Below are 12,325 nucleotides of genomic sequence, written 5' to 3'. Positions count from 1 at the left end.
ACAGTTTAAAGTGGAGGTTCGGGGGTTTACACCTGTGATTGGGTTTGACAGCAAGGAACATGAGACTTTAATTTAAATACTGAAATCGTTTAATCAGGTCTGGCTCCAGTGCTGATAAATGACATATTCATTGCAGGGATAAATACTGTACAGCAGAGAGCTGGGAAAGAAAAACAATTTGACGTGATATGATGAAACACATTAATATTGCATTGTGTGTGTGTGTGTGTGTGTGTGTGTGTTGCTCTGGAAAGTTGAGCTCTACTGTAGTCCTGTAGCGCAAACATCCACCCTGGTCCATCTGAACCGGGTTAACTATACAGTTAAACCTCAGCAGTTTTGCAAATGATTCAAATTCCTGTCAAATACAATTAGTCATGTTACCTAGTGATGTTTTTGCAAAACTCAAAAACATTTTTAATCCTGCTGAGTAGTTAGTGGAGGAACCAGATCTCCTTAAGTTAGATCTCACAACAACAAATTGAGAACAGTCTTGTTCTCAAGACTGTTCTCTTGAGAACAGTCTTGAGACTGTTCTCAAGTCTCAAGACAGTGAGAACAGTCTTGTGTTAGTTTGGTGTCTGTTGTTCCGTCAGTTTCAGCTGGGATGAAACTGACGGAACAGTTTCCATCAGTTTCCGTCACTCTATTACCAGTTTCTCAAAACTGTATTAAGTAGATCGTTTCTCAAACTTGACACCGTGTCTCAATTAGAGATGCATCGATCTGATGTCAATATCTACTTTGGTCCCGACATAAAAAAAAATGTCTTGGCTGGAAATTGTGACAATGCATAAGAATGGATCTATTCAGACTAGTTCTATGCTTGGTTTTCTGAGCAACATCATGCTTTATTATTTATTTTACATTATATTTAGAATACCTAATTGCACTTTCTGAACCATTTGAAAGAAGGTTTGTTTTTACATGTCTGGCCAAGATAGTCAACCTGTTGTTTTAGTCAGTCTCAGTTTCTTTAGCATTTACTTTCTATTGGCTGTTGTACTACTAATTAAATTGAACATATTCAAATTGTTGTTTTTGTGTTTGAGCAAGCTTGTGAAGGTACTGGTGCAGAGTCATCAAATAAATGTATAATTCATTACATTTATGTCTGTGTTTTAAAAAAAAAAAAACATTTTAAGCCATTTCAGCTGTTTTTCTGTGTCAGACCAATATTTAAGCCTTCGACCTGCTTCAAGTTAACAGCGCCAACTGTCCCACCGTGCAACCTTACTCATGTTATTATTATTATTATTATTATTATTTGTCGTTGCAGTTGCATTTATTCATTTCTTCTTGATGACTTTTTGATCTTTTGATTTGAAATCATCGTATGAGTCACTTCATGACTCTCGAGATCAATGTTCCAGCAAGTATAATGTAAAGTTGAAAAACATGCTGCCAATCAGTGACTCAGTGCAAATTGGCTTAGTTTCATTGACAGAAAATTATTCCAAGACAATTTCAATAATAAACTGTACTTGACTGTGTTGTCTGGTAACCTGGGCCAACTGGAATATATGACTGAACTGAACTGACTTTTTTTTTTTTAATAAATTGTCTTGGTATGACATGTATGAGATGCCGTTACGCAAATACGTTGAACAGAAGTTAAATGAACTGAAGTCATTTGATTCATTGCTGATTTCCTGCCTGAGATGACTTTTTGACCAGAACATAATGTTCACATGATTAAACATGAATTTCATATAAAAGTTTTTTTTATTTTTTATGAATACTTAATGTGAATCTGGAGCAACGTATGCATTTGTTTATTCTAATCTCCAGGAGAAAAAGAGCAATAAAGAAGGTATCATGGAAGAATCCTTTTGAAAGAAATGAAGCAATTCAGTTCTCATGTGCTGCTGACATCAGTGAGTCCGACAGTCACAGAATAACAAGCAAAGGGTTCTGTTGGTCTCTGTGAGTTTTCTCCTTTATGAGCTCACGCACGACTTGTGAAATATGTGTCGACGTCTTTTGTCTGCCTGCAGGATCTCTTCATTAGGAATGTGAGCAGAGTGGGAGCCGTTCCTTCCCTCTCCCAGCTCCTTCTGTCTGTTTTGATGAGAACTGGCGTCTAAATTCCCTCACAACTGGCAGGAACTGACTGTAATCGCTGATTGTCTTGTCAAATCGTACACATTTCCCAGCATGCCACTTTGAAATGCTTCATTGCTGCGGAGGAATACAGAAGTGAGCACACTTTGGAAAACGGCAGCATTTTATGAAAAACAAAGAGGAGCAGAATAAGGAGGTGAAGCTCTTTTTGATCAAAAATGAAATTCTGAAGCCGTGTAGTCCTTCACAGTTCGGAATAGAAAAACTACTTCCAAACGAGAAAGAAACAGTTCGGCTCGCCTCCGTCTTAACTTCCTTAAGACAGTTTATTTTTAACTGATCGGTCTAACATAACAACATGTTCAACACATTCTCAGCTTTATGTTAACAAAAGTTGTTTGGTATAGGATAAAAAAAATCATGGAAATCAAACAGGTTCTATCTCATAATGGGACACTGCATTGCTCAGTGTTAGAGTCACTAGTCGTTCTGATTTCAAGTCTCAACATCAGCCCACTGCATGGCTCTGCCACACTGACCACAATGATCCATTTTTCTCTTCCTTAAGTCAATAATCAACTCTTTTGTGTTGCTGATGTTTATGAGCAGACCATCGACTCTGCACTGTTCCACCCTGTCTCTGAACTCGAAGGTGTAACCGGTGTAGCAGAGCTGCCCTGTGGAGAACCGGTGCTGAGAGCGGGCGTAGTGGAGATGTGGGAGTCCACTCTGACCCTCTGAGTGTGATCTGTCAGAAAATCCAGGATCCAGCCGTGGCTGGACCGTGGAAGACCCGGCTCTGTCCGTTTGCAGACGCAGCTCTTCTACTGTGATGGAGAGGTTGATGTGAAAAGGTGGATAGGTTCTGGTTTGAACTCAAAGCAGGAACAGGAGAAGCTCAGCTCCTTCCCCAGTCAAACATTGCCCTCAGCTGAATCTCTGCTGCCTGTATTCATCCTCCTCAGTTGGTCCTCTATTTCTCTCCTGTCCTGCAAAAGCTTCTGCATCTCTCTTGCCATCCAGGTCTCCCTAAAATGCCCATCCTCAATGTCAACATCAGCACAGAACCCAATATAGAGAAACACCACTGTGTCGATCCTGATGTTCCGGTTCTCTGAAAGCAGTTCCTGCAACTGCCGAGAGGAATCGTTTGGCCATGTTGTAACAGTTCAGGTGATTTTAAGGCCACTTTTTTGGGATGAGTATACAGGAATCAGAAGCAGGGATAAATGGTCAAAGAAACCAGGATGTGTTACTCTGTAAGGGGTTTGGCCACATGACCTTGTCCTTCCCAGGTGGGACATTAACGTTGGTGCTTTGGGAGGACTACTTTTAGCTCAACCCGGTTAAAGTCCCCTTCTATGTCACAAACTGCCTCTGGGTAATTGCTCTCTTGTTTACTGATAGTTCCATACAATGTACTGTTAGCATTCATGCTATGTACACAGCAGTGATAAGCAGTTAGCTTTCTCTGGAGGTTTTTGGGCCTGGATTAAATCTTCAGAGGTTCCAGGTAAGTGAAGCAGCGGCTGGTTAGTGACCAACAATGAATCCCAACTCGACCCTCAGTGAGAGACTGAGACCCTAGCCCTAACCTACGACCTATACCTTACCCTTAACTAGCATTGGTATGCATATCTCCTGCTAAATCAGTCATTTTTACTGGATAAGACTAGTGTGCTTCTCTAACCTGGAGTGTACAGTGATGCTCAGAGTTTTTCATACTCTTCACATGTTTTATTTCAGTGTAAATGTTTTTGCTTTTGGCGACAAGTTTCGGTTGACTGGAAGTAATATCAATGGAATCTGTTGTAAAAGTGAATCTACAGAGGGTAGATTCAGATCTCAGACTTGGAACTGAAAGATGTGGAGCTTTGTACTGAAGAGAAATCATAGAAATATCAGCAAAAATCTGGAAAAAGATGCAATTTTGAGAAAAGTTTGAATAACACCAACACATTTTTTCTAATTGATTATGGAGAACGTATATATTTCAAACCTGCCATTGTTTACCATCTAAAATGTAAAAAAAAAAATCCTTAAAGTTGCTACTTTTTCTGAATTATTTTCATTATCTTTTGCGAGATGCCTGTGGTTCTGAGAATCACTGACTGAGGTGTTAAATTACTATGCCTGAAACATCAAGCATACACAGTAAAAATGCCAGTGTTAAAATCTCAGGTGTAGTGTTAAATAAAGAGTGTGAGTGTTGTTTTAACATCACACAGCTTTAAAATAAGACTGCCAGTGTAACTTCCGTCATATTTGCGTTGTTAAATTCCAGTGTTAATTGGTTGGTGTTGCTTAAGCCCCGCCTCCGCGTAACGGCTGCAGAGTACATTCTACTTTCTGTCGTCTCGCCACCAGCCACTAGGTAGGTTCGGCTTCTTTTCGCAGACGAAAGACACAATTCTTTCCTAAAGGTGAGCTAAATATTCATACATGACTATTGTTTCGTTGGAAATGTGCTTTTTAGTTTGAATACACGATATTTAACCCATTCTGCATGGAAAATCCACCAAATTCAAGGTCCCGCCGTTTTGCCAAATCTAAGCGAACGGTAAATTCAAATTATATTATGTTTTGTAAGTTCTAGTTGTCATTTTAAACCACGGATAATAATTGTATAGCTGTATTATTTTAAATATTGGCGATGTTTATATCTAAAATGCTAACATTGCAAACGGCTAGCATCCGAGAGGATGTGGGGATGTTTTTTTTTTTTTTTAATTCCGTGGTGAAATTGTTCGTTACGTCAAGGAAGCAATTCATTACACTCAAAATAATAATAATAATAATAAAGGTTTAAATCCAACATAAATGTCGAATATTTTCAACTATTTTATATAATTCGTGGTTTCATTGTGCCTTTGTCTGGTTCGTGAACTTTGCAATAAAGTGTTGCTAGGTAAAGCTAAACTTTTGAGAGGGAACGCAAAAGAGAGCGAAAAAAATTCCCCATATCCACTAGAGGGCTCCGTAGACTATACCAGTAGCAAAGCAAGAGAGTAAAATGCCACTTTACGGCTAGCCGATATGGAAGCGGATTCTGACTAGCTAGCTAGCTCAACACTCTAGCTTGGATGAAGTTTGTATCAGAGCTAACGTGTTCAAAGTGATAGTGGAAGTGATAAAGAGCTGTTTTAAAATATCTGTAAGGTGTTGTCAAAGCTTGGCTCATGTCCCTTTTGTGCTATGCAGAAATGCTGGTTCAAGTGGAGTATCAGACAGTCCAGAAATGGGTTCGGGTTCCAGTGACAGATGACTGCTATGATTACTTGAAATTCATGCACGAGGGTAAGTTGAGTACTAATTATGTTGTTGTGGCAGCTGGCATTAAATGAAGTAAACTTAAGGTAGTTTATCTCAAACTATGCCCCAGAATGCTTATTAATCAACCCCTGTCCTTGTTCAAGTAACTAAGTCATTATTTTTCATAAAAATTATGTCAAACAATATGGGCAACATTAAAAAATAAAATGTACTATTTCAACCACTACATTGTCTGAAAATGTTGTTTGAAATATTTTATAATTATAAATGTAATTGGCTCTTACCAGTTCTAACCGTATGCTATAAATTAGCATGTTAAGATGAGTATTTTTGTTTCCTTCCAGTTCATGCTAAATTCAATTTGGCAAGTGAAATCTGTGTAGACCTAAAGGACTCTTCTGGAGTTGATGTGGATGCTGATATTTTTGATGAACTCCTGAGGTCTGCTACNAGGGTAGATTCAGATCTCAGGCTTGGAACTGAAAGATTTGGAGCTTTGTACTGAAGAGAAATCATAGAAATATCAGCAAAAATCTGGAAAAAGATGCAATTTTGAGAAAAGTTTGAATAACACCAACACATTTTTTTCTAATTGATTATGGAGAACATATATATTTGATGTATATGGCAAACCTGCCATTGTTTACCATGTAAAATGTAAAAAAAAAAAAAAAAATTCCTTAAAGTTGCTACTTTTTCTGAATTATTTTAATTATCTTTTGCGAGATGCCTGTGGTTCTGAGAATCACTGCATGAAACATCAAGCATAATTTTCTTTACACTTCCCAAATTTGCACTTCTCTGTGTTGATTTATCTCAATATTCTAATTAAATTCACTGAAGTCTGTAGTTGTGACATTAAAAAGGCTAAAAAGATCAATATGTTTGGAAGGCAAAGCTGTGAATCCCTGTTTTTTTTTTTTTGTTTTTGTTTTTTTTTGTTTGTTTTTTTTCCCACCTGACATACAAAGATGATGATTATTTAAGTGGGAAGACCTCACACAAGTTCTCACCATCATTAAATCCTGTGGATAGTTTTCTATGGACACAAATGAATGGAGACACACAGCCTGAGGGCATTGTCAGGAGGATATCAGTGTGTGGACAGTGTTAATCTCTCCATCTTCTCCTCGCTCTACAATTTTTAGATCTCTCGTTCGGCAGGTTCACCAGACCCCTGAGAAAAGTCTAACCTCGGCATGAACCCACAGCTCACCTCAAATATGACAGCTTACACTTCCCTCTCATCTCCCTGCTCTGCTTTCACTCTGACACACACTCACACACAGCCAGGAAGCAAGACACACACACAGATGCTCACACTCATCTCAGTTTCCCTCTCATCTCAATACACACACACACACACACACACACACACACACACGCACACACACGCACACACACATCCACAGGAAAGTTTGTGTCTGTTCATTTCCTTCCTCGCTCTCATTCCCACACACACACATGCACAGAGCGGAGCCCCACTTTGATTATGAAGGAAAAAAGGAGGTCTTACAGGGAAGAAAGAGCTACAGAAATGTAAGATGTGTCACGGTGACCTTTGATGGCGGTGAGAGAGGGAGCAGCCAGAAAACGGCTGCCTCTCACTCCATCTCCGTGTCTCCTCCCTGATCCCCCCTGAAATATTTGGACAGAGACATGTCAGTTTCGCGATATAAGATGAAAAGAAATAATTGAGATGAAAGCCATTCTAAATTTATCACAGCTGCTTATGTACTCCAGGTGAAAGCTGTCGCCGAGCAACAAACGGAAATTTCCAACGTTAATGTTTATCATAGACCTCATTTAAATGTCCAGGACAGACAGTGTTTCTGTAGCTTTATATGTAGTGCAGATGTTCGATTCTGGATATTTTTGGTATCAATCTGATCCCATTAAATACATGACCCGTATCGCCGATACCAATACAGATACTTTTTATCTCAGTTTGATAAATCATCAATCTTCTGACCTTTTAGGTGTTTTTGTTGTTTTTCCTTTGGATTATTTTGTTCAAACCTGGACAGAATTTGAACAAATTTTATCTGTATTTACAAATTACTTTAAGACAGCATTAACAAGATTTTCAACATTGTGTTTATGGTTTATTACATTGGTACTGTTATCTAATGCAAAAGTTGTGGATAATTCAGATACCCCACTGATTATGGTTATTGGTCTTTTGACATTTTTTTCAAATCCTCTTTAGACCTTCAATACACTTCAATCTACTAAAATGTCAATTTTTATTTCTTTATTTTAGTTATTTCCAAACAAACAAGTAGGCCTGTCACTATAACAAATTTTGCTGGACAATAAATTGTCCTGGAAGTTATTACGATAAATAATAATTTTGTTGTTTTGAGACCATTTTCAAGTAATGTAACGATAATGGCATAAGAATACATTCTCCAAGATCAATAACAAGATCAATAACATCAACTGTTTATACTGCAGTAATTTAGGATGAGTATCAGCAGTGACTGACTGTGCTTTAGTGCTGGTCTCTACTCTTCTACTGAAATATAATCACATATGTCCTCCATGTATGGAGTGACTGTGAGGTATATTAAATTCAACAGATACTTCCTCCAATATCAACGTTTCATGCAAATTTTAAAGATCTTTTTCTCTCAAGTCCCTTTATAATCCAAAAGTTTAAAGCCCTTAGGAGACTTTTCTCCATATTGGACAGAAGACAGAGAGCAATGAGATTTCTTCTGTTAAGTACTTTTCCCTTGATGCCAGACGGCCAGACTGAAGCACATACTGGAATAAAACAAACGGAGATGTAAGAAGTTTCCCTTTTGAAAATCAAAAAGAAAAGTGCAGCATCCTTCTTTTCAGGAAAATTCCTCTTTTGCTTCATCTGTGACTTATCACAGTAAAATAAGATAAACACTGTCTTCTCTCTGTCTTAAATTAAGACCAGAATCCACTGTAGCTAATATGATATGAAATCATTGATAAGCATGCTAAAATATTTCACTTTAAACTTGCAGGAAAATATGTTTTTTACATACTTTGTTAAAACTGTCAGCATGTTGTGAGACAGACATGAGACAAATAATCTGTGGACAGATTGACCTCCTCTCAGAGCTGTTGTTGTTTCTGATCGGTCTGTTGCAGACCGATCAGAAACAACCAATCAGAGTCAGGGGGAGGGTCTTAGTGCTGTCAATCAACCACATGCACGCGCTCCTCAGTGCACAAACAGCATCCCAGGTAAAACTGTACATTTATCTGCCGTTATCTGTGGCTATGCTAACTAGCCTGAGCATTCACTGCAAACTCTGCTGCGGTGAACCAGCTGTAGCATATCAGAGAGAAAGCGGCAAGGTCTGAGCAGCTTGTTCACGAGCTTGATTGACAGCACTAAGACCTGCCTCCTGGCTCTGACTGGCAGTTTCTCACAGACGGCAATAGGAGAAGGCAGAGGAGCTCAATTTTTCTCACAGATTATCTATCTCTCATTCTTCTGTAATGACACAGTGGCAGCTTAACAGATAAGTAAAAGTTACATACTGCAGCTTTAAGCAAGTATTAGATTAGTGACCTTTAAAATATATGCATAAAACTCTGTCAACAGAGTAAAACCTACAACAATAAATATCTGAAGGTAGAGAGAGAGAAAAAAATCCTTCCTTGGGGGCAAAGCAAAAATTTCCCATGCTTTGGATTTCAATCCTGGCTTAAAATTCTGAACATGCTTCCTTTGATCCATCGTTTTCTCTCCCGGCCCCTTGCCGCGGCCGCTAACATCTACATTCACTTCCCCGACCCCACCTGCGCCCTCTCAACACACCCACACTTTGTTCCCCACCTCAGGACGGCGGACCATCTGCGCGGCCACAAAGGCGACCCGCGGCCCGACTATAAAGCCTCCGTTGTTGGCGGCCCGCTGCCCACCGAGCCCCGAGAAGACAATATGTGCCTTCGTTCCCGCTCGGTGACATTCACCACGGCCATACCTGCGTGCAAGACAATCTCCTAAGAATGTCCCTGCCTTTCTGAGGAGCTGCTGTTGTTTGCTGCTCCTGTCTCATACCATTCCCACATGTCTGAGAGGTGCCCACCAGACCTGAGGGAGTATTGGTTTGTAAAACAGAGAGGTGGTGGGGGGGAATACATTTTTCATTCTGATAAGGTTACCTCTCAGCTTTTTTTTGCCTTTCAGAATTGCAAAGAAATGCATGAGTGATCTGGCAGACAGGTAGAGGAGTAAGAGAGAGAGAGAGGAAAGTAATTATGATGGCTGCTGACATCTTGTGAGAGATAGGCAAGGTCTGGGAAAAAAGGTGGGAGGAGGAAGGAAGGAGTAAACTCAGGTGGATGGAGCAGTCAGCCGCAGGGAGGGAGGAGGGAGAGCGGAGGAAAAAGATGGAGGAGCTGGTTTTTGTTTCCTCATCAGGGGGCTGTCAGATTTATAAATAACAGTAATCAATGGCTCAGCTGGCTCTGTCCTCTGCACTAATTGCTTAAAGTGCTTAAAAATCAGCTCATGCATTTTGTTTTCCTGGGCAGCGCAGTCAGAGAGCAGCAACTGGGCTTTTGTCTTCTCCCCTCCAATCTGGTATTTGGACCCGTCTTTTGGTTTTCGGATCCAGCATCGTGTGATTAGAGCAGGCAATGGCGATGCATCAAAGACAGATTAACGTAGGATATTGTTGCTAACGGAGACCATAGCAATGTCAGATTTAGAATATGACTTTTTCACAGCAGTCTGGGCAGCCCGATGTAAATCTGATGAGCGATGTAAATCTGGATGTAATCAATGACTGAAAATTATTATTATAAAGATTCTGAACTTATGAAAGACGTTTGTGTCAGTGAAGCACATCGTATCACAGTCCCACCGCTCTTGGCTCTGACTTCATATTCAAACAGACTTCTCTCCAGAAGGCTGATGCTACTAGCCGTCGTTTTCTTTTTATCAGCTTCCTTTGTCTTCTTGTGATCTTGTGGCAACGCTGCCAGCTCTGAATCATTTTAAAATTGTTCCACAGACGGTGGCGTCCATTGCTAACAAAAAGAGCGCTGCTGTGTGAGGTCAAAGTTCTGCTCCTATGTATGGAAGTCGCTCTGGGCTTGTTAACCGTTCACACAGAAGTCTGACTGCAGTCGCGTTTAGCTGGTAGTATGAACGACAATGCAAAGCAAATCTCATTTCAGCAAAAACTTGGAACTGAGCCTCAAGGACCTGTAAAAGGTTGACCTTTATACTGAGAAGATGAAGGTTGAGGTAGAGCCTGGTGGCAGCAATAAGGGCTCACTTTTCAACTCCATTGTCAGTTAACGGCATCTGAGGCCTCCCAATAGGAACAAACTAATTAACATTTGTTATTAGACAAAAAAAAACAGTACAAATTCATCTCTCTTCTAAACAGTGTCAACACGAGCTGTGTTTCCGTTGATCATCGATAATTGCTCAGTTTGACATTTCTAAAATAAATTTATTTAATGGAATCACGCTTGTTTGGAAAAAACTAATTTTCCGATAAAAAGCTTTGGTGCTAGGAAGAGTTGGTCGGGTTGTCTGGCCGTGTTGCAAAACTGGCTTATTTCTCATGACATGAGTCACATGATCGACAGCCGGATGTTGCTGCCCATGACGAAGAAGACCACAGGATGCAGTTGGAGGATGATGGTCAGGCATGTCTATCAATGACTGATCTCGTAAACAAGCTTATTCACATGTGATTTGGACTGACGTTAAGCAGGCAAACTTCTCCAATTTGCAATACAGGTGAATAAAGTTTGTTTAATTGGGTTTGGTGTGTGACAGTTTCATTGTTGTAAATCTTATCTTCACAGCAATGTATTTGACTGACATGATGACAGTCCAACAGTGTCGAATTTTATCACCAGTTGGCCCTTTTCCAGTGTTTCCGTCAGTCTTTGTCTGCAGCTGCCTACAGCAGCAGGTCCCATGGGGCCGTCAAGCCGTGCAACATACCAATGCTTCTACGTTTTACTGCATACCCTTCTGCCGCCCATCAATCCTCTACCCTTTCATTCTTAAAGCAACAACATTGGGAAGAACCCTTCATGTACAACTTTTTTATTTGGTGAAATCTCCCACATGTGGTGAACTCACCACAAGTGGAAAAGAAAAACCCGTTTTATGGCTTTTCTGTGTGACTTTGCTCTGGTTCCGACAGGCCTCTTCAGGTTGACCAGCAGTCATCTCTTTGGACTATGGGACGAAGCCAGAATTTCTGGAGAGAACTCATACATTCAAGCCTGAACACACAAACTACATGCAGAAGGGCTGCAAGTCAGGAATTGAACCGAGGACCTTTTTTACTCCAATAGCACAGGGCTAACAACTGCTTCACCATACAGCACCGAATCTCACTCCAATGGATGTGTTTGTACTCCCAAACATCAAACATGGTGTAATTGATCATTGTACTCCGATGTAGTTTCATTTGATATGGTAGACTGTATCCACTGCCTTCACATCAGCCTCTCTGTAACTGCTCTGTTTGACTCTTAATAATCTTATTCTTCCTCAGAAACGCAGCAGTAGCCTTAAATGTGCGGTTTGCACCATGTGGGGAAAGCGCAGGCAAAATGGTGGCATTTTCTATTTCAATATTAAGCAAAGAAAAGGCAAAGACAGGCTAGAAATGAGATGATAAAGCAATCTGTGACCTTTAAGCTGCAGTAAACTGTGACATTTTCATTTAGAATTTAAAGAAGCCAACAGGTTATCAGGTAGTTGTTCCAGAGCTGAGGAGAATAACAAAGTAAAAGCTGCCTGCCATTGTCACATTTTGGCAACAGAGAGCAAAGATGACCAGGGGTCTCATTTATAAAGCCTGCTTGTGCTCCAGAAGGGGCCTGAAAGTTGCTCAACGCCACTTTCCACGCAGAGATTCTGATCTATAAAACCCAAACCTGACATGAACATGGTTGGTCCCTCGTGCCACCGCTGACCCCTTCATACCGTACAGTCGATCATGTTGTTTTGGAAACAGAGGAA

The sequence above is a fragment of the Poecilia formosa genome, unplaced genomic scaffold (assembly GCF_000485575.1).
Source record: "Poecilia formosa unplaced genomic scaffold, Poecilia_formosa-5.1.2 Scaffold247, whole genome shotgun sequence".
In the NCBI taxonomy this organism is placed as follows: Eukaryota; Metazoa; Chordata; class Actinopteri; order Cyprinodontiformes; family Poeciliidae; genus Poecilia; species Poecilia formosa.
Note: the sequence above shows the minus strand (reverse complement) of the source record.